At 38.2% G+C, this 24,963-nt stretch overlaps 1 long non-coding RNA gene across 1 annotated transcript; it reads right to left on the bottom strand.

Annotated features, from left to right (window-relative positions):
* Nucleotides 1–738: 738 nt before the first annotated feature.
* Nucleotides 739–23,584, bottom strand: LOC122182710. Its single transcript, XR_006179942.1, has 6 exons — nt 23,291–23,584; nt 19,099–19,185; nt 18,885–18,886; nt 17,056–17,179; nt 6,634–6,756; nt 739–4,371 (listed from the first exon to the last, which is right to left on the bottom strand). It is a non-coding gene; the product is annotated as an uncharacterized LOC122182710 (long non-coding RNA).
* Between the last annotated feature and the right edge of the window lie 1,379 nt (nt 23,585–24,963).

The following is a 24,963-nucleotide window of genomic DNA, read 5'->3' as shown; positions in this document are numbered from 1 at the left end:
ACACAAGGAACAGCATGAAACAAAACAGTGTTGTTGCCCCCTCCCCTGTACCTCTTAAGCGTTAATAGGTCTGCATCATCTTTCACTCTCACTGGAGGGTGTGAACCCTGGTACAGTCATGCTTTCCATTCTATGCTGAGAAGAATAAAAGTACATTTGAACACTGTGTACTGTCTGAATTATTAGGTTATTAAAGAGAGAAAGAGACACGGCAGTGGAAAAAGGATGTGTGTTCAACTTCACATTCTAAAAAGAAAGGTTTTTAAGGATGAGGCATATGTCTATAGCAGCAGTTCAGGAAGGATACACACAAGTCACCTTTTTACATAAATGGTCATGGCCAGGACTAACCAGATGCTTTGTAACACACTTCTATTCTGAAAAGTTGTATTTACAGCCAAAAACCTTTGAGCTTAATGTGAACAAGATCTTACACTATCCTTTTTAGAAAAAGGGAGTAGTTTTGGGCCCAGATATCAAGACATTCCACATAACTCATGAACACTATTCCCTCACCCACCCCTGGATAAAGATTCTCAAACCAGAGATTGCTACATTTGTTCTTGGAAATTCTACCAGCACAGTAACTAGGAGTCCTAACACACATGAATACATTTTCTGTGCCAGAGATTCAGACCATACTTCCAGCGCTTTATATCAGGAACGTATAATCTTTAACTGCCTAACGTGCAACAATCCAATGGAGTCCGACTAAGCACAAGTGACAAACACTTTTTGTACAAAACAGATTTCCTTTTTATTTCAGCTGGGGCTCTTAAGAAAGGTTAGGCTGTATTGAGTTGTTAAAATCCTGCCTTTTCTCTTTATTCAGCTTTACACAGAGCTGCAAAGTAGGCTGTCAGAAAGAAGACTGTACTGTCTTCTTATGAATACCTCACACAAACACCATATTACATAGCAGGAAGAATCTTTTCCCTGGGATGACACGGAACAGCTGAGGTGCCCTGGCAATGTCGGGTGGCACAGTCCCTCCACACCTACTACTTTTTCATCTTGTTGTGTAGAGCCTTGTGTAACTCCAACCTGCCCTCTGCCCACATACAGGACATGGATGAGATGAGGACACAAAACTTACCCTAAAGGCAGAGTCCAGTCCAGAGTTGGACTCCATGTGGCTCAGGGCTGAGCCCTGCCAGTGAATCCTCCAACATGCACTTGTGTAGCAGCTGGACAAATACCTCTTCTCTCCCTGCCCTCTAAGAAACGGACAATCTGACCTCATAATAGCTGTTGTTTCTAAAACTTGAACCCAATTTATCTGCTACAGTAAAATAAGGAGAGAAACTAAGAGGATGGGGAGGAGAAGGAAACCATCTTGTTTCAAGAATAACATGGGGATAAATTAGTCAGCTAGAACTCATCTCCTGCCTTTCTTTGTACATAAGGTAAACAGAATTCAGTTCACATCAAGTAGGTGGTCTGTGAGCACAAAGCACATTAAACCATGGATGTGAACAGGCAAGCAAACTGGAGAAGCAGATCAGGAGGGCTGTGTCACCTCATTGCAGGCATGCTGCTAGCCTAGTAGGTATTACATACTATAGAATGAAACCCCCAAACTCTGCTTCACTGATGTGCCTTCCCATAGAAACCTAATCTTTGCAACACCAACATCTGCTTAGCAGAAGGACAAGTACACAAGTATGTATAAACGAGTATATACACAGAATATCAGATCAGATAGTCTCTCTCAACTTGTAAAGAAGTAAACGTAAGTAGTTAAACAAGTACTATTTTTAGAGATGTTTGGAGAGCGAGGGCAGTACTCTTCACTATCTAAATATCTAAGTCTCAAATTCCTTAAAGTAGGCATTGCTTCTTTTTTTTTTTTTTTCCAGGAAAAATATCTCCTTATGCATTTCAGCTGTGCAGAGAAGAAAAGTAAAGAAGTTTGCATGTAGCTTTGAACAGATGTGTTTATAGACACAGAAGAATAATAACATAACCTTAGAGCTCTGTAGCAATTTTTCTATTTGTAGTGTTTCTGGATATTAAGTTTACAGTTCCTGCAGTTTATTGCAGTTCTGTGGGCTTAATTAAAATCCTTCTGCAAAATCAGATAAACAAGAGGGATGGGGGAGGGAAAGTGTGCATTTTATGTACTCTCTATTCATCTCAAATGAAGTCTGTCCCATGTATACAATCAAACATCTGTGAAAAGTCTGCACTTCAGCCAGGGCAATTGCTCTTTGCATTCCAGATTTGGTAGCTGGTTTTCTTCCATTTGTTGCGTACGTTGCATGCACACATATGTGGTTTGGGCATGCTTTTCACAAATGAAAGATAAAAGTAAGATAGTTTACATGATATTTTGTTAATACAAAAGCCAAAAAGCCTTCAGTTCTTACTATATAGATAATATCTTAGAAACTTTTACTTCAAGATTCTATAGGAATTTAGAAGTAATTATTGCAAGTCATATGTAAAGTTATATTAATATAAGGACTAGTATTTAAACCATATTTACTCTCCACATTTGTGTACAATCTTCTAACACATGATCCAAAAGCAATTAAATCAATTAAGGAATACCATGTGGATTTGAACCAGCTGGGTCAGAGCCTTACACTGCGAGCAAGAAGCAGCTTACATTTCACTTCTCAGCAATCCTCCTTTTTAAGGAAAGATGGTCCCATGGTTTTCTAACAGCTCATATTCCTCCTGTCTCTAATGAAGACCAGTTTGTTTGAACCTGCCTGCTTCTCTGCGCATCTGTTCAGTAGACAGATGCAAAGAGCTACAAGGAATTCTACCTGTTCTGGTCTTACTAGTTAAATTCAAGTTGTGTCCATGGATGGCAAGGGTTCCACATCTACATTCAGTGCACATCACTGCACTGTGCTAAACAAGAACAGAGCAAAACATCTTCACTGGTGTGCAAGTCAGTTGTGTAGTTTAAAAAGTAGGTAGCGTGTGAAAGAATTATGGTAACATAAAAGTAGCTATTTTATAATGCATTTTGAATACTTCTACCTGGAATAAAATAGTTCTTTTCTTCTTATCAACACAAGGAGATAGTTTTTCTTAAACATTTTTAAAGGTTATTTTTGATAAAGTGTTCTGCAATAAGATGTGGCAATTCCCTTGATCCCACAGGAGACAACCACATTCTAAAATGACACCACAACTATTATGAGAATCTTCCCCTGTTAGCAATCTCTTTCCACAGTAGCACAAGTAACAGTTCAACTGTCCAGGATCTCAAATAATAAACAATAGTTTTGTTCCTTACACAATTACCAAGTAAGTAGGCTGCAGCAAAATAGATTTTTTATGAGCTATTAAAATAGCTCCAAGTGACTTGGTTATTGTTTTCAATATTATTGTGAATTTTGCTTCCACTATTTCTTGAGCAATCACTGCATCTTTTGGAACATTTTGCAGCTCAGAGCCAGAGACAACACTGGATCAACTCTCCAAATTCTCTACAGCACCAAGGCACACGATCACCTGTACCATATGTAGTATTTTTCCACAGCTCAACGTTCACCTAATAAAAAAAATGTAAAGTTACATTTATTTTTCTTCAACAAACATCCTTTGAAAGTTTAACATTTCCTACTAAAATTATGGATGCAATTTCAGCTTTTGAGAACTACATCTTTCTCTATATTACACATACTGACTGCACAGCAAGTCAGAGCCCAAACACAGCTTGTCAATGCAAGTGTCCAGAGCCAAATCATAACCTGCACTTCAAGGTGTGGAGCAGATGAAAGGATTAGAACATGTAGTATACTGTCAAGAAATCTGTCAGAGGGAGAGATAGATCTTCAATGTTAAGCAGAACTTCGCTCTGCTTCTCACGTTCCCAGAGCACTGCGCACTTGGGGATTCCAACGGCGAGGTGCAGTTGGCTGGGGTGGAAGTGTTGCTGGAGAACGCTGGCTCTGCACAGCCGACTTCCTTGACAGTCATAGAAACGGTCTGCAGGAGAAACCCAGAGTCAACCACAATGGTGCTTTTTTTTTTTCCTCCTCACACAAACTTACAGCTCCACGGTACGTGCAAGGAAGAATATGAAGCTGTTCAGTTAGGGCACTATATTTTGGATGGGACAATCCCATGCATACTTTGATACCTAGAGAATTTCCTGAGAGATTATGAAACAATTAATTGGCCAGAGATCCACTCCTGGGCCCATTCTGTGGGAAGGCAAGCTTTTTTCCCCTCACCATGTCTGAATGGAGATGGATAGAAAAGCTGTTTTCTTCCCGCTAAGGGAAGGTTGATAGCTTTTGAGATTACGAGTTTTCCAAATAAGAGTTCTGTGCACGATGCATGTCTAACGTTGTTTTTGCTTGTTGGTTTGACATCTTTCTTGTTTTCTCACTTCTGTTCCACAATTTCCTATAGGAAGGAGTGAGATGGAAAAAGGTTGGAGAAGGAAGAGAGAATGAAAACAATTCTCCAATCCCATCCATTTTCAATTTTCCTTTTTTTCTGTTTCTTAACAGGAGAAAAGATGGAGATGTGCAAGTGTGAAAACTGCCTTTTCTTAACTGCTACAATAACCCAGATGTAACCTAGAATAATGTCAAGATTCAAACTGTAAAGTACAATCCATCAAAGTCACAAAATGCAAATAATGACAGAGTTTTTGGAATTCCAAGATTACTGTTAGTGCAAGGTTAAACCAAGCTCCAAAAGAACTATAGCAGCAGGAAAAAGAAAGCTTATCAAAAACATTAAATAACATGAAAAAATAAAGGGAACTTCTCGACTTTGCTGATATCAGATGGAAATATTTTGGTGAAGAGAATGGGGGAAAAAAATCAACACAATTAAGAAATCCTTCAGCTTTATAATCACAGTAGACTGATGCAACAAGTACTGCAATGCCGTAAGGGATTAGAACTTCATGCAAGGAAAGAGTGATGAAATTACAATGTTCTGAAGTGAAACAGAGGAATTAAATGGTATTTGTGACAGAAATGTTTTTAGAAAATATTTTTTTGGGAAAAAAGTATTTTGGAATGCAATACATTGTCTTTTAGACTAATTTCAGAAACACTGACAACATTTGGTGCCTAAAACAAAATGAAAAATCACTTCTGTGGTCATGAGTGCAAACAAGAACTGGAAAATACAAGGTGAGGAAATAAGTGAAACCAGATGCAGGCAGTTTCATGGTAAGCAAAAGGACCTTCAGGTTCTTCTAATCAGATTAATTCTGATTTATACTGGTTTAGGCTTTGGCAGCAATATCAAATTACCTTAAGAATCTCAATTATAAGAAGTGCTAAAATCTCTACTGTTAAAAACTGAGAATATTGAACTTGAGTTGCTAAAAAGGTTTGAGACCTCCCTCAGAAAAAGCCCATCTCTTGCAAAATTAGTTGTCCAAAGGATTCATAAAATGCTTTCAAATTTGCTAAGATGAGGCTTTTTTTTTTTTTTTTTTTTAACCTAGAGGTAAACAGTTCTATAGAGCTGCTGAGTGATCAAGACATGAAACCAAGGGCTATTGAATTAGGTGTTAGGCTGCTGACTTTGCTTTCTGCACGTATTCTGTAAGGCACAGAGAAATAAAATCCTTCTGGTAAAACTGTAGCTAATCTTTAAATAAACATTATATTTTTAAGTGATGTTGTATGATGATGTGGAAATCATTGGTATGATCTATGAAATAAACGTAAGGACTTCCTGCACTGCTCACTTGATCTTTCTGTCAGAAACTACTGCACCTTGCTGAATTCTGCATCTTAGTATTCTTTGCACTGTTCAAAATTAGCTCAAGATTAATTAAATCCTTTATTTCAGCAGTGATTTGTCTGTTGAGACAATCTTTTTTAACTAGGAAGTATAGTAGGCTAGTACGTAAAAGGCATTTGTCTTGGGTCTGTTCTGCATACGTGCTGTTCAGTGGAGGGTATTGCCTAAATATTCAGAAAGCAACTGTAGAAACAAACTCAACTGTTCTTCATCAAGTTCCACAGGACATCCAGCCCATCTGCAGAATGCAGGTATTTGAAGACCCTACCTGTTCCTGCTGCAGCCAGACAGGTCTTTGACAGGTCTTATTACTTCACCATGTTTTTAACACTCCCTTGGAAATATTTCCCTACATAGAATCCAAAAGCATTTGAGATGCTATCTCTTTTGCTTTGCTTTCTCTAGTAGCCTTACCTGTGAGGCCATCAGAATCACTACGAAGGGTCTGTTAGCTCATAGGAAAACAGGAGAACTTTCCCATGCTATTCTAAAGAACAGTAATGACCTGTCATATTCACAGCAATCAGAAAACACATACAAACACAAAAACCACAGCATTTTAAACCTTTATGGCAATGCACAGGGTTGTGAGATGTTGACACAAACCATTCTCACACTTCTCTTCATGACAGTTGTCATCCTTAACAAGGTCAGCAATATTTATCAGCGTTTCTTTCTGTTGAGGAAGATAAAAGGACTGAAAGTGACTGGAGGTGGAGTGAGATGGAAGAAGACAAGTCCGTAGACTAAGCAAAATATGAAGGATTCTTATATCTCTGTAACAAAAAAGGCTTCAAATGTGTCTGTTCTATTGCAGACATTCACATTCACTTGTCTACACCATTTTGTTTGGCTGAAAACATACAGCAGTGTGTCATGGGAAAGAGGAGCACTTACAAAGCCCAGCTGTAGTGTAACAAGGTGAGTCATGATCCAGATACGTACTGCTGACAGTCACACACCTCTCTTCAGAAATACCAGAACACCGAGAAGCAGATGAGAACTGCAGTCCCGTAGGTGCTGAAGAGTAGAACAAACAGTAAGTCACTCAGTAGTACATGGCAGAAGAAATCTGTACCAGTTCCTCTCCTACTTCGTTTCCCATGGACACATTTTCATCCAAGGTCTGATGCTACTTAGAAAGCTTCTGCCAGCTCATCTTGAGTAACAGCACTCAGCTTGAAATGGGGGAAAAAAAGAATTTCCCTGATGTTGAAAGCTTTCCAGAATGCCAACATTAACTATTGCTGAAGCAGTGCCCATTTCTTACTGCTATGTTCCTTTGTACCTTTTTAAATATCTATTCTCTCATAAGGGCAAATGGTCAAAGAAAAATAAAACTACATCCATATTTCTGGGTACAAGCTCACACTATTCCTAATCTTGTCACTGCTGCAATCCCTTTAGCTTTGGAAAAAGGGATCCTGGACATGCTTTATCACAAAAAGCTGATTAGATAAATCCGGGCTGTTTGGTTGTTTATATGGTAAATTGCTGAAACATTTCCATCTACTGTGGTACATTGCCAGTGCTGGCTCACAACACGAATGTGAACACCAACTCTAGCTCGCTCACTCTCCCTTCTCTGTATTTATTCAAAGCATTATTCCTTTACCTTCCTGTTCTCCCTGTGATTGTGGTTGCTTACTCTCACATGACCCAGAAGTACAAAAACTATAATTCTTGCTATAAATCTTGCTCTTCTGTAGCATTATCTTTTTTTTTTTTTTTTTTAATTTAGTGGGTTTGGCTTTTTTTTTTTTTTTTGTTCTGCTTTGCTGGTTTTTTATGTTGGTGGTGGTTGGTTGGTTGGTTTCCTTTTTTGGTTTATTCTTTTATTAATTTAAAAGGAAAAAATGCTTTGTCAGTAACTACATTTCAACAAGCTTGCATCCAACTCCAACACTGTTTTTGGTGCCAGTATGCTGCTTTAGCAGTCAATAATATGCTCATTCAGTTCCTAATCAAGGATGACAGAAAACATTTGCAATCAAAGGAGAAGCATGCCACGCCATGTAATAGGAGATATGGAGCTTGTTGTGCAGTCACACAGTTCTAATGAGACTTACAAAAGTATCGGCCAAGAATGAACACTACCCATTTTTCATGCACCAGGAGTTGTTATTAGAGTTACAACGTTCAAAGATAACGCTGACCAAAAATAGCATGGACTTCATGTTCAAGCCAGAAAGCCTCTCTCAAATCTTATCATACAAAAAGAAAATCATTTCAAGATTATTTTATAACAGCCTACACCCTGAAATGTGACGTGATAAAATTGATATATGTTTTTTGCAACATTCTCAAAAAGTAATACGTTAGAGGAGCTTAAGCCACCAAGCTGCCTTCTTGGTACCACAATAAATTGTGCAGCATTGTGCCCTACTCAGGCTTACAATAAATGTCACTGACAGAAAATAGTGGTAAAAAGAAGCCATTCCTCTGCCCACATGACTTGCTTAAATACTGCAAATATGTTTGTTTCAAAGAACAGCACTAACCTTTTAATTTTGCCTATGAAACTACCCCATGTTTTAGGCTGACTGACTCTTTTCCTCATCTTCAACAGATGTTAAATGCACATTCAAATTCATCTCCTTCCAGGAATTTGTCTAGATGTCATTAAACAAAGGAGACAATTTTGTCACAGCTGGACTTTGTAAGCATTAGCTGTGTACAGCAAAAAGAAATAATGATTCCAAGGCTTATATGCAGACATTCTGGCACCTAAGTGCAGGCTAAACTACTTTAACACTGTTCTTGCAATCTCACTGTATTTCTTACAGCTATCAAAATGGCTATAATTCTCTTAATCTCTTTAAATTTATGAGCACTTTTCTCTCTCTAGTGTCTTCACTTGTGTCTGTGTTTGTAAATCATCACAGAATTCTACTTCAGAGATCGGTTGAGTGAACAACTCCAGAGATCACGGATCTGGTAATCACAGAATCACAGAAATAATAACTGCAGGGACTCCGGGAGCTTCCATTTCTCCTGCACCACAGCACGATCAGATCCAGGTGACAGGTGCCAATTACAACAGTTATTAAAATCCAAACTGACAAAGACTTCACACTCCCCCAGCTGTACATTATCCCTAATTAGGCATTAGCCAAAACTAAGCAGAATTTATCTTATTGCAATTCAAGCTCTTTATTTTGCTATCAAAATGGGAAAATATAATATTCATTTCTGCTTTGCAGTGATCTTCTAGGTATCTGAATGCATTAATGAAGGAGGGAGTTTTTGTTCCCTCTCAGAGAATTTAGCTTTTTGAGAAAGCACCGTCACTGCTTGACAGTGAATTTCCAAATGTACTCAGGACAGCTCTTTCTATACCTAGTATCGAGTAGTGACTGAATATGAATGACATACTTGATCACAACCACACCAGAATTTTAGGTGACACGATTCTTTCCATTCTATGACATCAAAAAATTAATAACTTCTATCATGTTTTTATTTTGGCTTCCTCATTCTCCTTTTATGCAAGTCAGAACAGCACTGTGTGATAGCACTGCAGGGACTGTGGGAGCAGCTAGTACACATACGATCAGGAGAAGCTGCAAACAAGTCTTTTCATTTACTTTCTGTTCTTTCAGTATTGGCCAATAGAAGCAGGATAGAGCGATTGTGGTCACCAGAGAATCTTATGCCCAGAGTACCAAAAAAAAAAACCAACACCCAACATTTGTGAAGAGCATTAGTATCTAATTGCTTTGGCATACTTTGCAATAGCAGTTTAACATACGTGAAGGAATGGTGACAAATACATACTCATGTATTTCTCACTTCTAATCTTGCTGCACTATGGTTTATGATGCATGCAATTCTAGGAATGTTAATGGCCTTCAAGCTTTCCAAGAACCTAAGCAGCAAGGAATCCTTGCCCTGACTGCAATTCAATGCATCAGATGACAGCTCTCTGACAATAACATGCCCTTACCATATCTGTGAGTGTACACCATGCAAGGAGTAAAATTGTTGTCAAACTCTTAGCATTGAGATAAGTTCAAGTAAGATATCATATTTTTCAAATCTCTAAAACATACCATCTTTGGCCTCCATTTCATTCTAGCATGAGAGAACAGATCACTTTTCTAAAAAAATCCTTACAAAAATTAAAAATCAATTGCACTCAAATGCTGGTACTTGGAAATTAATGCGAGTTCCTACACAGCAGACCCAACCTGCAATCTTTACTGATATGCTTTTAAAAACTGAGCACCTTGCTGCCCTAATACCTTGTGAGGCTTTCGTCCAATTTAGTAAAACAAATAATATCGACCTGAAAACATAAAGCATAAATATCGTGTAGAGTTTAAGGAAATCCTGTTCCAAGAAAGACACTTTGTATTAAGATAAAAATTTCTGATATTAAGGTCTTTCAGTAAGAACTTGCACAGTGCTGAATGGACTGGTAAGTAAATAAATGTCTTTAAGGGTGTCCAATCCTCTGACTTGCTTGAGCCGCATTGAGTGACAAGAGATTGTCTTGGACAGCATATAAAATATATAATATACTTAATGTATGCAGGTAATAAAACTTTTATATAATTTTTAATTAAAACAAAAGAAAGGCGGCAACAAAAACATAAATCTAGTGGGTTGGACACGCATACACTAAGTACTAACACAAGGAAGAACTTATTTATTGTCAGAGCGACGGAGCACTGGAACAAGCTGTCCAGAGAGGCTGTGGAGACTCCTCTGCAGATATTCAAAATCCACCTGGATAATTTCCCTGTGCAACTTACTGTAGGGATCCTATTTAGCAGGGTGTTGGACTCAATGATCCCTAGAGACCCCTTCCAACTGCTATGAGTCTGCAACTCCGTAAATAAACATTTGCCCTGTGCACTAAATTCAGGGAAGTTCAAGTAGGTACAAAGATTTGCATGCAACACTAATAGAAATACCATCCCCTGTGCTTTCAGATGGGATTTTGAAATACAGGAATCACCACGCTCAAAGCAGGCTGTGGTCCTTTCAGAGCCACTATGGTTCTTCTTCCCACTGCACCCAGCAATAGTGCTTCAGAGAAAAGACCAAAAATTCAACAGTTCTTTTTCCCTCGCTGACTTCCGACAATGACAAGTTTTATTGGTTTATTGTTTCACAACTCAGGCAACAAAAAAAGAAGAAAACAACTGCAAAATGCTGCTTTCTAGACTATTTAAATGCTTTGTCTGTGTGTTATGGGAGAGGTAAATGGAAAAACAGATAGACTTTTTCAAAGCACACATCTCAAAGGCATCAGTCAGGACTCCTTGCATCTCTTCAATAGAAACAGGCCTGCTTTCTTCTCACACATCCTTCATTTTCAGAGTGACCTACATACAAAGTTTGTTTGCTCCTCTGATCACTGCTTCCCATTGAGCAGATAATTTTACTGAGTCATTAAAAAATACATTTGGTCTTTTCTTGAGCTTTATAGCCAAGTTACAGCTGACTGGATAACATTAGTCTTCCCTACAGCATGTTGCTGAGCACCTGACAAGCATTCCATCTGTCACTATAGTGCCTGAGCCTGTGATTTCACGAGGTCTTCCAAACCTTTCTCTAATGCTACTGTTTTCACAAAGCATTTTTAAAGCCTGTATCCCAAACGTCAACCCCCCATCCATTGATTTCTTCACAGTGCCCATAGAAATCAAGTTCACAATAGCCATCAATACCAGTCCTGAACATCTGTTACTCAATTCACTGTCAGCTGCCTCTATCCCATAACCATGTGGCATTCATGAAAAATAATATATACTGCTGAGGCTTGCAGTCAAAAATCCATCTCCACTCCTGACAAATTCAGAACTTAAAGGAAGTTCAAGCATAATTATTTTAACACCTGAGAAAAATAAATTTAGTTTCTGCAACAAGTGTAAGGGCAATCACTCCCTCTCAGCAGCTGCTTCACTGGTTCCCTGTTAGCCAACAGGGCTATGAAGTGGCTTTACAGATACATCTGCAATTGTCCTGCTTTACTCCTTTGATTTAAGGTGGTTTTCTTCATGGTATTTTCTCTCTACTCTAGTTTACACTGTTTTCATGTTGAGAGTGCAGAACAGCACACAACTACAATCTAGCTACAGAGCATGCCAGATCAATGCCAAAATGGTTCTGAACAGACTGTCCTTGTGTATGCTGGCAGCTAACCCACATTCACCTCTGATTCAGCTGCAGCATTGCTGACACTTAATATCAGTAAGAGATAATTTTCCTAGCAGAGACTGTTTTTTTCTTTGCCAGATATTAAGCTTGTGTCATTCATCAATACCAGACAAAGCCACTTTGCCATGGAACTTTTTGGAATAATTTCCACTGGAAGGTATTGTGCCTCTCACTGTTCAACACTCTGATAAGAAGAGAATGAAGCAGAACGCCAGATTCCTGAATGGTATATTTCTACTGATGGTGCTGATGTGGCCTACACAAGATCATGGAGCATATTTTAAATTCACATCTTCCATTTATGTGGTGTATTGTGGTCATCTTCACACCAACATGACCCAGAAAAGCCCCTGAAATTAGAAGTCAAACCTCTGCAAGAGCACAAATCTTCTGAAAATTTGTAGTCAGACAAGAGCCAACCTGCGTTCACACCCAAATATCATTTATATCATACTGTTTGGCATAAGCCCTCATTATTGTTCTGGGTGTGATCACAGCAAATATTGTACAACAACAATGAAATAACCAGCTTCTATTCCTGAACTAAATGAAGCTAGTTATTCTGTGCACCCTACTTATTTGTAATATCAGCAAGTCAGGGTCCAATAATTGGCAGTTATCTGGCAGAAACAGCCATTTCTAGTGTTAGTTGTAATTCTCACTCAAATGTACATTTCGGGTTTCAGAAACCTGTATCCTAAAGCTAGCATCAGTATATTCCTTTCAGCATTTACAAGAAAGCCCTATAATTCTCTTACCTTCAATATGATGTATTTGTCTTGCCTTCTAACTTACCATCTACCTACACATCTGTAACTGAGCAGAAATCCAGAGATCTGCATTTAGATCCCTTACAAGTTTTCTAAGCCCAATACACGTGTAAGACTTTGTACCCAAACCTGTAAACATTTCAAGAAGATCTCTTTCAGCTGATGTACAGATATACTGGTTTCTGTCCTTTTCCATAGTTCCACTCCGCTAGTGAAATAATTTTTCCTCATATACAACAAGGAAGAGTGTGCATGTATCTGCTTAGCTGATGAAACTGTCATGGAAAGAGTCCAATTGGCAGAAACAAACTTTCCAAGACAGAGATATCTGTTCCTTAACAGCTGGACTGCAATTACCAGACATACTTTTCAGATGTTTCTGACCTGCAGAGAATCATTAAAAAAAGCTACAGAATCAGACATTCTGTATTAGTTTAAGTTTTTGGAGAACTTCTAAACATTAGGAGTACCAGTGGCGTAATGTCAGCTCCTTGGAGCCTTGAGAAAGACAACCAAGACCCACAGTGCCAGACTGGTAACAAATGAAAAGTGAAAAACACAGTACCTAAAAACTGATAGACTACCTAAGCAAATTAAGAGCAGCCACAGACAGGCTATTCTTATTTTAAATCTAGGAAAACATGGCACAAAGGCTTAATCACTTAATCATTAAAGGCTCTCTGGAAAGCAAACCTGAGTGAGCCAAACTCTTGATAAGCACTATAACAAATCATCACCCCCCAAACCAAAGAGCACAAACTATTATGTAATTTTATTTTTTCCTTATTTCAATACAATTTATTACTTCCCTTTGGAAGGGAGTGTTGGAGAAGATGGCACAGGGCAAACAACTACCTATTCAAGAGGCTCTGTGAAGGCCACTGGACCACCTCTGCCCCCTCTTGGCCCAAGCACAACAGTTCAGACCCAGCAGGCAAAGCAGCAGCCCAGGGACAGCTTTTATAACTGCTGAAAATACAACGATTCCTTAAGATTCTGAAGCTGTGTGTTTTAACACCAGAATTAAGTTTGTACCCCCAAATACATGCGCCACTTCTTGGATTCGGTTTCTTCTTCTGGGGAGAAGCACGCATCAAACCAAACATTGAACCACATATTCAGTTCACCACAACATGGAATTATTTCCCTCTGTGTTTCAATGTGAGAAAAATGGAAGCTGATTTTCAGCTTTTACAGTCTGACAGAGGTATTCCCCTCACCCCGTTTTGTAGCTTTATAGCAGAGGATTTGCAGGTGTGTTCACACCACAGTTCCTTGGAGCCTTACATTTCCTGTTAATTAACTGAGTTTCTGCCATGGGAGAAGACATTCTCCAATTGAGAAACCTTCTCAAGAATTCCACACATTTCTAAGATCAATCCCATGATTCTAGAAGAAAAAGTGTAGACAAGCACTATGACTAGAGTAATTATTAGTTCTGTATCTTTTCCTCACAGATTCTGAACAGGTTTAAATAGCACTTTGAAAAAAAGCCATCAAATGAAGAACTTCTAAGGTTTAGTTTGCTGTGGTGTTTTTGCCAGCAGAATCAGATCAGCCCAAGCAAAGATAAGCTTGCACCTAAACTGAATATATTGCTGCGTCCCAAACCTTCCATAAAGTGTTTTTATTAGGAAGTACGTCAAACTTGTCCTGTTCTTCAGTACTTCAGTTCAAGGAAAACACTAAGAGTTTTAAATAAACCACTGCCTTGCAAGAGTGCAAATTCAATGTTATCACTGGGAGACTTATAACCAGAAAATCTGAAATCTGCTCAAGCTTTGAGCTTGATCTAGATTTTCTGTTCTATAAAGCTTTCTCTCTTCAGCATATAGCATTGTATGAGGCAAACCTGCCATAACAGATTGAGGAAAAAAAAAAAAATCAGCATGCACTGACATTAGAACACACATGGAGAATGAAGGCATGCCAAGTTAGCTTCCTTATCCAAATTTGTCACAGCTGCTTGGATATTTTCTACTACAGTGACAACAATAAAAAAATCACGTTGAAATTAATTGAGTTACTGATTACTCAGGCTTTAAAAATCCACTACTGATAGATCAGCAAAAGTTATTTCAAAGGGAAGGGGAAGGCATGAAGGAAGAACTTTTGTTACAAGATTAAAAAATAGTTCTGAATTGTTCCTTTTTTTTTTTTTTTTTTTTTTTTTAAGCTTCAGCTCAAGCCTTGAAAGTAATTGCCTAGGAGGAGTTAGGGAAGGAAATAAGATAAGAAGGACTTAAGAAGGAAAACACAATTGGGAATCTTAATTCTTCTCCTCTTGACAACACAGAATAATTCAGAGATGTCAGGAGTTCATTTAGTTCAACACCTGTTCAAAGCATGATTCACTTGGACACTGGATCCAGTTGCACTGGGAACCAGTTGCTGAGTGAAAAGAAGAAAAACAGCATCCACCAGTAAAACTGAATTAATTCAATTAAGTCCTAGGAGTAAGCTTAATTCAAGGAAATACCTTCCAGTTTTGCTGTCATACTTGAACTAGAGATTCCCTAGAATGGAAAAAATATCTTTATCTAGCCAATTCAGACTAAAAAGCATGAGGAAAACTTCTTGCAGATACTATTCTTAAATGATTAACTTGTCTCACTAAGTATTATCACATTTTTGTGAGTTGTACTAGCAGTACCAAATATTATCTCCCTAAAAGATCACCAGGTAGAATTCTATGCAAGGAAACGCCTGCTTTAATACAGAAGAACACTTGATAATTATTAATAGAAGCACTAAGTGCAGTGTAAGGTTAGCGTACAGGACAGTGGGACAAAATACTTGGCTCTTCTCCCATCTTGACTACGTAATCAGTGTGCGATCTTGAACAAGCTCAAATATTTAGAAGCAATTCAGTGTGTTTGGACTTCAAATACTGCAAAATTTCAGATGTTGGACAACTGGCACAGTAGGAGATACGCAGACTGCTGAAGTCACCTAACAGACAAGCCACAAATATCTCATGCATATATCTTCTGGAATGCCTCGTATTAATCCTTCAGTATTTAGGAAAGTTGGCACATTCATAGCAGCTCACTCTTTTAGTCTCCACCCACTCACTTCACAAGTATCTTTAAAATACCAATACTGAAAGTACAAATTCCACATTATGAGAGATTGGAAACAGCTCTCACATCTGTATCCAACAAGATTCTCCAAATACAAGAAAATAATCACGTATGTTCTTTACCTTCTTGTGTATTGCTTACTGGAGAATGCTAAATTCAAATAACTTTTTTTGCTTCTCTTTATTTCATCTCTGATGCTGGTCCAACCTTTGTCCTTAACAAGAGCAGAAGTTGCAATATGATTCTTGGCATTAGGAACAACTGTCACTACCTAAGAGTAAAACAATAATCTACTACCAAGCGCCACAAAAATTGCTTTGTGAATTTTTAGCAGGTACCTAAATGACTGCTTGGCTCTGAGCAGTACAAAGATTTGCTGAAAAAAGAAACATAATCACTAAACTTTTAATTACACCTTGGTCTCCACATTATTTATTTTCCATTTCAATGGTTCTTACTGAGATTAATGCTCTGAGTCATATTTCATCTCTAAGTCTAACAGCTGGAACACGCAAACCCTTCCAAGGAAGAGTTCCAAAAGTTCACTGATGTTTTGCTCCCATGCGTTCATAATCTGCCTCTAGCCCTGCTCTTGGATGTCTTCCTCCTGAGCAGAATCAAGATTTTCAGAGAACCTGCCATGGCCTAGGCAGCAGTCAGTGAAATCACACAGACGTGCATTCTGTTGAACAAAACGTTCCAAGCATAAAAAAAGTAAACATGCTTTTTACTCCTCACCACCCCCACTCCAGTAAAAGATCTCAAGTTTTATAAGACAGCAGAACTTATAAAATACATGGAAAAGACATTAATATTCTACTATTAAACGCACTAGTGTCTTGCACATGCATTAATGCTCTCAAAGAGAAAAGCTAAAAGAATATTTTAAGAGTCAAGGGGAAAGCATTCATAGCTTCTTAAGAACTGTTTCTCAGTTTGATTCTTACAAAGTCAGGACACCTTTACATCCCATTTCTTTTTCTCCTTTCTTTTCTTCCTTTTTTACTTCATTAAACACACACACACACAGACAAAAAACCTAGAGTCTTCTGAAAGTTCTCTAAGACACAAAGTAAACAGAACATGCTTTTTCTCTAAATCCTGCAAAGGAAACATTTGGATGAGGAAGTGAACTTCTCTTTTGTGACAGTAAATAGGTGAGCAATATTTGAATGACGAAGCACAATTCAATATAATAACTAAAAATAAAAATAATGAAAAATAAAGACACATTTATCTAGTACAGCAAGTTTCATGTCCAATAACAGGAAAATAAAAACCAAAACAACAGGGTTTACCTGTAACTGCTGGGAAAAAGAACTTGCTATTTTGCTCCTGGGGCAGAGCCCTCATGAAGATCACAGGACCTCACGTAGACATGTAGATACAGATTTTATAGTTACCATCCTGTTGATGTACCTGCTACTCCAAGAAATTACTCAGTTACTAGTTGACAAATGCACACAACATGAATTTTAATTCATTTTTGAAGCCTCCTGCAAAACTATGTACTTCTTGAATGTTCCCTCCTTGAATCTTTGCTTGGAAATTTTCAGGTAGGAGCCCTGGAATGAAGGAATTCACAAAACTAAGAAAATCCATGATGATGCAAGGGAGATCCTGCTGAGCAAATCAATCTCAGGACAAAAGGCCCTGCCTTTTTCTCTCAGCTGCTATGCCCCAACAGCTGCTCACTGACAACAGTAGTGATTAGACTTACAAACTTAACTTTTCCTCTGCTAAATTCCTGCTCTCCTAAGTTGGTTCACAGAAAGCATTGCTACAAATTTGGTGAAGGATTTTAAAGAGGTAGACAAAGTACACTGAAGTTAAAAGGGGTTGTAAAGAGAAGGGCTTAAAATCCTAAGAGAGTGAACTGCAGAAGCGTAGAAGTCAGTGCATTGAAGTTATGCTTGTCTGCAAGAAAACTGCAATGGCTTCAAGAAGCATAAAGTGGCATTTTACAGCCATTCTCCTGCTGTGCAGTCTCACGTGCCGAGGCCCTACTAGTTTTCCTCTGTGATTATTCCAGTGTCCTAAAAAGCCTTTCATATGCCTGTTTAATAATCCTGCTTAAGATTATTAAATTCCCTGTCTTGGGTTATTCAACTCTTGAGCTTAGCCCCTGGTTCTAAACCAAAATCTTTCTCCGTAAGTTTTAGGAAATTGACTGCACTCCAGCACCAGCAAAAAAGAGAATATTCTCACTTTGGTGGTTTCAAAATTGTTAAGCAGCAGCAGCAGCAACAACTCGTATCACTCCTTCTACCTGGAAGAAGAGAGGGAAGCAATCATAATCCCACTGACAAAAGACTAAATTGCTGCTACTATCACTAGCAGAATCCTGACACATAACACATACAGAATCAGGACCACTTATAAGCACTTACTGCAGTATTTAAGCACATGCTTGACTAACATCCACACACAGTCTTCGTGGGAATGCAACCCAGTGTGAGCAGATGCACAGTGTTCATACTTACGGCAACATTTCACTTGGTACTTACTTCTGGGGAAAAAAATGAGAAAAACAGGCAAGGTTTATTATTTAAAATAGAATCTACAGTAATTTCAAAAGTCTATTCACAGAACAATATTGCTAACATTTAAAGAATAAATAAAAATTAATGGAGTATATTTCCAATCAGAAAATTTTCACAGTACTTCCATAGACATCAGAGACAGAAAATCTTAAGGGTGAAATGTAAGGTACTGCCTCAGAAATAGAATTTATGACCTTAAAAAGAGGAGCATATACTACAAAAGTTACAAATGTAATTTCTATAGCATTTAAAGATTTCTTCTCACAAAAATTATAAAATGGCATTTAATGAAACAGAAAGAAGGGTGATCATTCTTAATTGCAGCTAAACAATAGAAAAAAATTAAATCCCCCTAGATCTGAATTAAAGAACTTTTTTGGCCAATGTAAAAAATAGGCTGAGATGCTAACAATTTTTCTGTACAAAACACCAAACACAACTGGCTCTGGCCGATTTTAAAAACATCACAAGAGAAGTTCCAGTGCTTCTACCTAATAAAAGATTAGTGACATCTGTTGAACAGTTAAGTCTCCTATGAATATTTTTTTTTTTTATAAGATGAATCTTTCAGCATTATGACCTACTTCTTTGTAAGACAGATTCAGGTTGCTCTAGATTGCACTATGAAGCATAAAGCTGCATTTCCTTTTGCTGGCAACTACTTCATAAAATTATTTGAAATCCTGAGTGTACAAAAGTATGCATGCAAACACATGATAAACTTCCTGTTCATGTATGCATGTGCATAAGCAGTAATCAGTTTCTGACAGAAAAAGGACAGAAAGGAGCATGGAAAACCTTTTTGTCACCTCAGTTCCAAGGCTAATGTCTTTCTAGCTTAAAGATGTTTTCTCTCAGGTTCTTAAAGATGTGGAGGCTTCATGGCTGAAGGGAAAATTTTGAACAGTGGATAAGTAATTAAAAAAACAAACAAAAAAAATCATTGAAAAACAGAATCCTTCTTTAATTTGTACTACTTTGAAGTGTAATCTGTTATCTTTCATACTTAAAAATTGTGAAGGTGTGGACCACTTTATGGATACCCCTACTGCATGTTCCTTATTCTTACAAGGACAATTTGAGTGTGTGACTGATCCAAAGGCAACTTCAGCCTGACTGGATTCACCTGATGTACAAAGCTGCCAGAAGCATGTAGGCTGTCCATTTTTAACATGTATGATCAAAACATAGCAGTTGATGCAGTAGGTAACAGAAGCTAAAAGTCCTTTGTTTGGATTTTCTTAGCTTGCTGGGCTTCTGATCAATATTACAGATGGAGAAAGGCCATTGAGTGGGACAAAACTGCATGAACAAAATGAAACACTTAATAAAAGAGAGAATGAGCTTCACGGAAGTAGGCTTATTCACTTTAACATACTTGCTTCTAGAAAAATAAAAAAAAAAAAAAAAAAGCAGCACACAAATGTTTGAAGCCAAGGAACTTGTACAGCTATAGAAATCAGCCATAGGCTACTCCATTGGTAGGAACAACTTTGGCATGGTAAGTAGTGTATAATATATAAAACCTTAAAATAATATTTTAAGCAATCAAATAGAGTTCATGTAATTGTGTGGAATATAAAACAAGCAATTTTAGGGAAATTTAAAATTAAGTACTTGCCAGGTTTAATTTGTGAGCATCTTTAGAACAGTTACCAGTCCTAGCTAATGCTGTTACCCAAAATGCTATGGAAGAATAAGTAATTTTCTTTTGCTGTTTTTTGCTTCTCTCTAGAAGTAGAAAAGTATAATTCCATTATAGAACACCAACTCTTACTGTAGAGCCCAAGATTTGAAAAGGCTCCGGGGATACTTCACTGCTGCCTTCCAGTACTTAAAGGGATCTTATAAACAGGAGGGAGGCTCACTTTTTACATGGTGTGATAGCAATAGGCCAAGGGGAAATGGCTTTAAATTAAAAGAAGGGAGATTTCGGTTAGATATTGGGAGGACATTTTTCACTCAGAGGGTGGTGAGGCCTGGCACAGGCTGCCCAGAGGAGCTGTGAGTGCCCCAACCCTGGAAGTGCCCAAGGCCAGACTGGATGGGTCCCCGGGAAGATGAGCTGGTGGATGGCTGCCAGCCCACAGCATGGGACTGGAACTGGATGGGCTTTAAGGTCCCTTTCAATCCAAACCATTGTACGATTCTACCTAATTCCACTAATACCACTTCACATTTAAAACACCTTACTGACCTTCAAACCCTCACCTTCAGGTAGCACAGGACCCCAACAAAGGGACAGAGATCTAATTCTTCCTTCCTGAAGAAGCTTATTTTCATGTTTCTTATTTCTCACATCCACAGATTGGTGAGCACAGTCCTGTTTGATCAGGACAGTTTAGTCAAAAGAAAAAGGATTAAGAAAGATGATGGGCACAAGGGTAAGAAAACAAATCAAAATTGCTCAGGAGTAGCTTCGTATTTGCCTCATTTGAAGAAAAAAAAAAAAAAAAATTGCAATGCTTTCCTGTTTAATGTTAGTCATACTAGGAATGGAGATGAAGGATGGTAGGATTTCCATCTACAGGATAAACCACACCTCTGAAAGCTGCCAAAAAGCTTTCAGCCAGACTCCTTGGTCCCATTCCTCCAAGGCTTAATATTGGACTTCCAAACCTTACTTTTTAAGGAATAAACCAAACAGACAACCAGAAGCAAACATCAAATCCCAGTAGCTCAAGCCATCAAAATGAAATGCCTCCCACTAGTCATCATGCAGCTCTCCCCCCCCCCCCCCCCCCCTTTTTTTTTTTTTTTTTGGTTAATCTTAAGGAATGAAGTACTTAACACACAATTAAACATCACTGCTGAATATTTGAACTAACACCCAATAGAGATTAGGGCAGCAATTCACAACTCCCATTGTTATTACTACAAGTTCTGTGCAGACTTGCATCTGCATCGCCTACATCCAACTTCGCATTCTTGAGGCTTTCCCTGCTACAAAAAAAAGCTCAGACCTAACTTATTCTAAAGCATATCAAAGCTGAGACTGAGGGGATCATCACGGAAGATATTTATTTATACAGGAACCTCCTTGGCCCTTTTTAATTGTAGATCACAGATAAATTTTCTGCACTATTGTTTCTGCAACGTTCTTATGAGAGAAAGAATTATTTTTAGTAATTGCACCTCCACAAATAACAAACTAGAAGCACTAGCAGTGCTGTATGTTTATCATGATGTTTCATGAAGCATCCAAGAAAGTCTGGATGCTACTACTATGTCAGCCAACTTTCAGCAATGTAAAAAACAGCTGCATTCTCCAGCAGTAGTTTTAAGGACACAGTTTTGCAGAATCAAAGACAGATGCAGCTTTAAGTAAATGCAAGCAATCCCAATTCCATTCCCTCTTGCATGCAGGTACATTGGAGGAATGATTAACGTTGCTACTTGTTGGACACTGATTCAGTTGCAGCTCCAGAAAAGAAGGGCTGACAGAGCTCAAAGCCAATGAATTAGCATTTAAGTACTTAGTGTTGGAAACTGCCAGTAAAATCGAGACAAAGCACCTATAACATATTGCAAGGACAACATCATGCTTCAGGATGAAAATATGCATCTCTTACTAGCTTGGTTAACCAGTACTCAAGACTTTTGTCTCTGTATCAAGACTGTTGGCCAGACCACTTTGAAATATAATATGAATAATGTTGATGGGAATATAAAAGAATCAATAAAAAAAAAAAGATTATTTGAAGAAGAAAAAAAAGAGGTCAGAAAAATGTTTCAACCTGTTTGATCTACAGCCTGAAGCTCAAGTCTTGCCAGAGAAAATACTTCTTTTTTGCCCTTAAATATCTGGGAGAGGCATAATGGAATAATAGTATCATTTTCTGCAAATTGTCCATTTAAAAAACATTTTAGGCCAGTTTGAAGACTGTATGCATGCTCGTCTCTGATTTTCCGACACATTTCTACCTGAAAGATTATTCAGCAGTCTTCTAAGATCTTGGACACTGTTTCCAGTTCTGTCCTTTCTCTTGTACAGGTTATGCTAACATACCCTCTTAAAATCCCATAAGACACTGAACACTGGACTGCTGGCAGGTTAGAACATGACCAGACATTTGAAGATAAGTGGTCCTATTCTGACCCTAGACACTAATATGAACCACATTCTACCAACTCCGTTGAACTGAAGAGCAAACAGGCTTCTGTGCAGCCCCAGAGAAATACATAAACACAACTCTTTAGATGATCCAGTTTTTTCTACTCATATTTTTGGCAGGGAGAACCACAAACTTATTCTCAGTGAACAGGGATAGGTGTCTGCTCAGAACCCTTTCCTGCATCAGCACTGGAAATAGATAGTAGAGTCATTTTACACACACGTGACATTTATCCACAGAATATTTCTTACACTGGAATAGCACCAATGAAAGATATCTGTTGAGGGCCTCTTGTGTCTCCCACCACTCCTTGCCCATTTTCAGTGCTTTATGAACTATGACTGGCAGTATTTTATCCAATATCATATCTTTCAACTTTATTGTTACTTCCTTCCCAGCAAGGGCAGCACATGGGAATAAACTGCTGCTGCAACAAAACAACTATCTGGCCTGAATTTCTCTTGAATATATCCACTCTAACACATTTCGCTGAGAAAAAGCTTTCCAACAAACTTATTTGTTCACTGCTATGAAAAAGTTAATAATTACTGCCTCTAGAAAACAAGAAAATGACTGGTGCAGCAGATTTCTATGAAAATTTGCTCTACTACTGACTTTCATAAGACATGATGCTGGCAATGCTTCTGGCAGAATAGCAGGAAAGAGGTATGTAGTAAAGGTCAGCAATGCTGCTCAGAAAGTATCTGAGAAAGGGCTAGTCCCCTTCAGTTTGGTGCTCAGGCCTACCTTTTCTGCACTGAGATGGAAACTCATACGATTCAGCCATTCTTTGTGATTTTACAAAGTGATGGTTAGAAGTTTCTAGAATAAATAAAATAGTAGAAAATACTTGCTAAGAGAGCTAAATCACTGACCTGACACTTGGCAGAGGCATCCTGTTTAAACACAGTCTGAAGAAAGCCGCCTTCTGGAATGAACTGGGAGCACAACCAAAGAGAACAGTTAAAGAATGTTATGAGAAAAAGATGAACATTCGTTGAGGTTGAGTTGCACATATTTCCTACTGAAAAATACTATGACCTGCCAAGCCGTACAGGTCTCAAATCAGACTACAACCATAGCTCATTACTCACTCTCTCTCATGTCTAGACCTCTTTTCACTCAATTCAAGTGCCATAGGCCTTCCCCAAGTCTGCAGCCCAAGGCAGCAGCTGGTTTGCCTGACTGACTGTTCCAAATAGCCCTTCTAAAAAGTGGATTCCTTAACTTCTGTTTATTATAGGCCCTCCCTATTGTATAACTTGTACTCCTCCGCTTTTGCCACTCCTGCATTCTTCCCTTATCAAAACAATCTCAGAAATTTGAAACTAGAAAGATTTAAATTACAGATTCTTGAGCTGGATTGTTCCTGATGACTTCTCCAGAAAGAAAGTAAATAAATAAAATAGTTCCTTTGTCTACATGTGATCAAAGATGAGCCTAATCTTCCAGAAGCAGCTGCAGGAACCCATGGCCTTTGCAAGTACCCACTATGAACGCTGACTGAATTTCTACTACTGCAGACCTGAATATAAATGAATTTTTTCCAAGAACTTCAGTAATCGTAAATATTGTAAGTATTACGACATTCATTTCAACATACTCAAATCTAAAAAACAAAATACAACAACAACAACAAACAACAAAACCCTCATTGGCTTTGCAGTTGATCACTTCATGAAAGCACTAGCCTTAAACATATCACAAACCATCTTTTGAACAGTTCAGAAAATAATTCCTGTTAGAGATTGGTCTTAAATACACAAATCTTTTCTGGCTGAAGTTCTTTAAAACATCCTCAGCTGGACTGCTAAAAACAATATTCCAAGAATGTACTTAAAGATTTACAAGATTTTTAGCTGTATTGTATTTATTTCAAATACATGTTAATTAGTGCACAAGCACACAGAGAAATACTTACTTTCAGAGCATTTTATTTATTGCAAATTCCTCTCATCCTACAGACACAGTGATCAATAAAGAAGCATGAATCTTCTTTAAGACAGAAAGTGGACTGCCTTGAAAAAAATGAAAGTACAAAACCCAGGCAATCCTTGACCTGTGACTGTTACAGGTGAAAGTGCAAGTTAATTTAAGTTTGCATTTGTGGCAGCCAAGTATACACCTCCCTTCACAACAGGACAATGTCAGGAAAAAAAAAGGCAATCCTGCTGAAACAACATGTGCTAGAGCTTTCACTGCATGCTGGTAGACACCCCTACCCAAGGGCTTTCCTCTTGGCCATTGGACTCCCACTGTATGATGGGGAAAAGTAAAAAGTTGCCTGCGCCTGCTTTCTTCTATTGGACAAAGCAGTGAAGTTACAAGCATTGCTAACAATATTTTTCTTAAATAACAATACATTGGAGCTTGAAATTAAAACATGGGGAACGTGAGAGCCTCCAAAGGGAAGCAGAGGAGAAATATAGAAGGATCTGGCTTCCCACAACAATTCTCACACTTCTAAAAATACACAAGGCTGCTTCACTCTGTGAGCCCAACACTTAGCATACACTTCAGATGAGATATGCAGCACCTGCCTGCCTTC

This window comes from Lagopus leucura, unplaced genomic scaffold, assembly GCF_019238085.1.
Source record: "Lagopus leucura isolate 7727_CA_CO unplaced genomic scaffold, USGS_WTPT01 Super-Scaffold_100015, whole genome shotgun sequence".
Taxonomy (NCBI): domain Eukaryota; kingdom Metazoa; phylum Chordata; class Aves; order Galliformes; family Phasianidae; genus Lagopus; species Lagopus leucura.
Note: the sequence above shows the minus strand (reverse complement) of the source record. Positions and strands in the feature narration are given on the sequence as shown.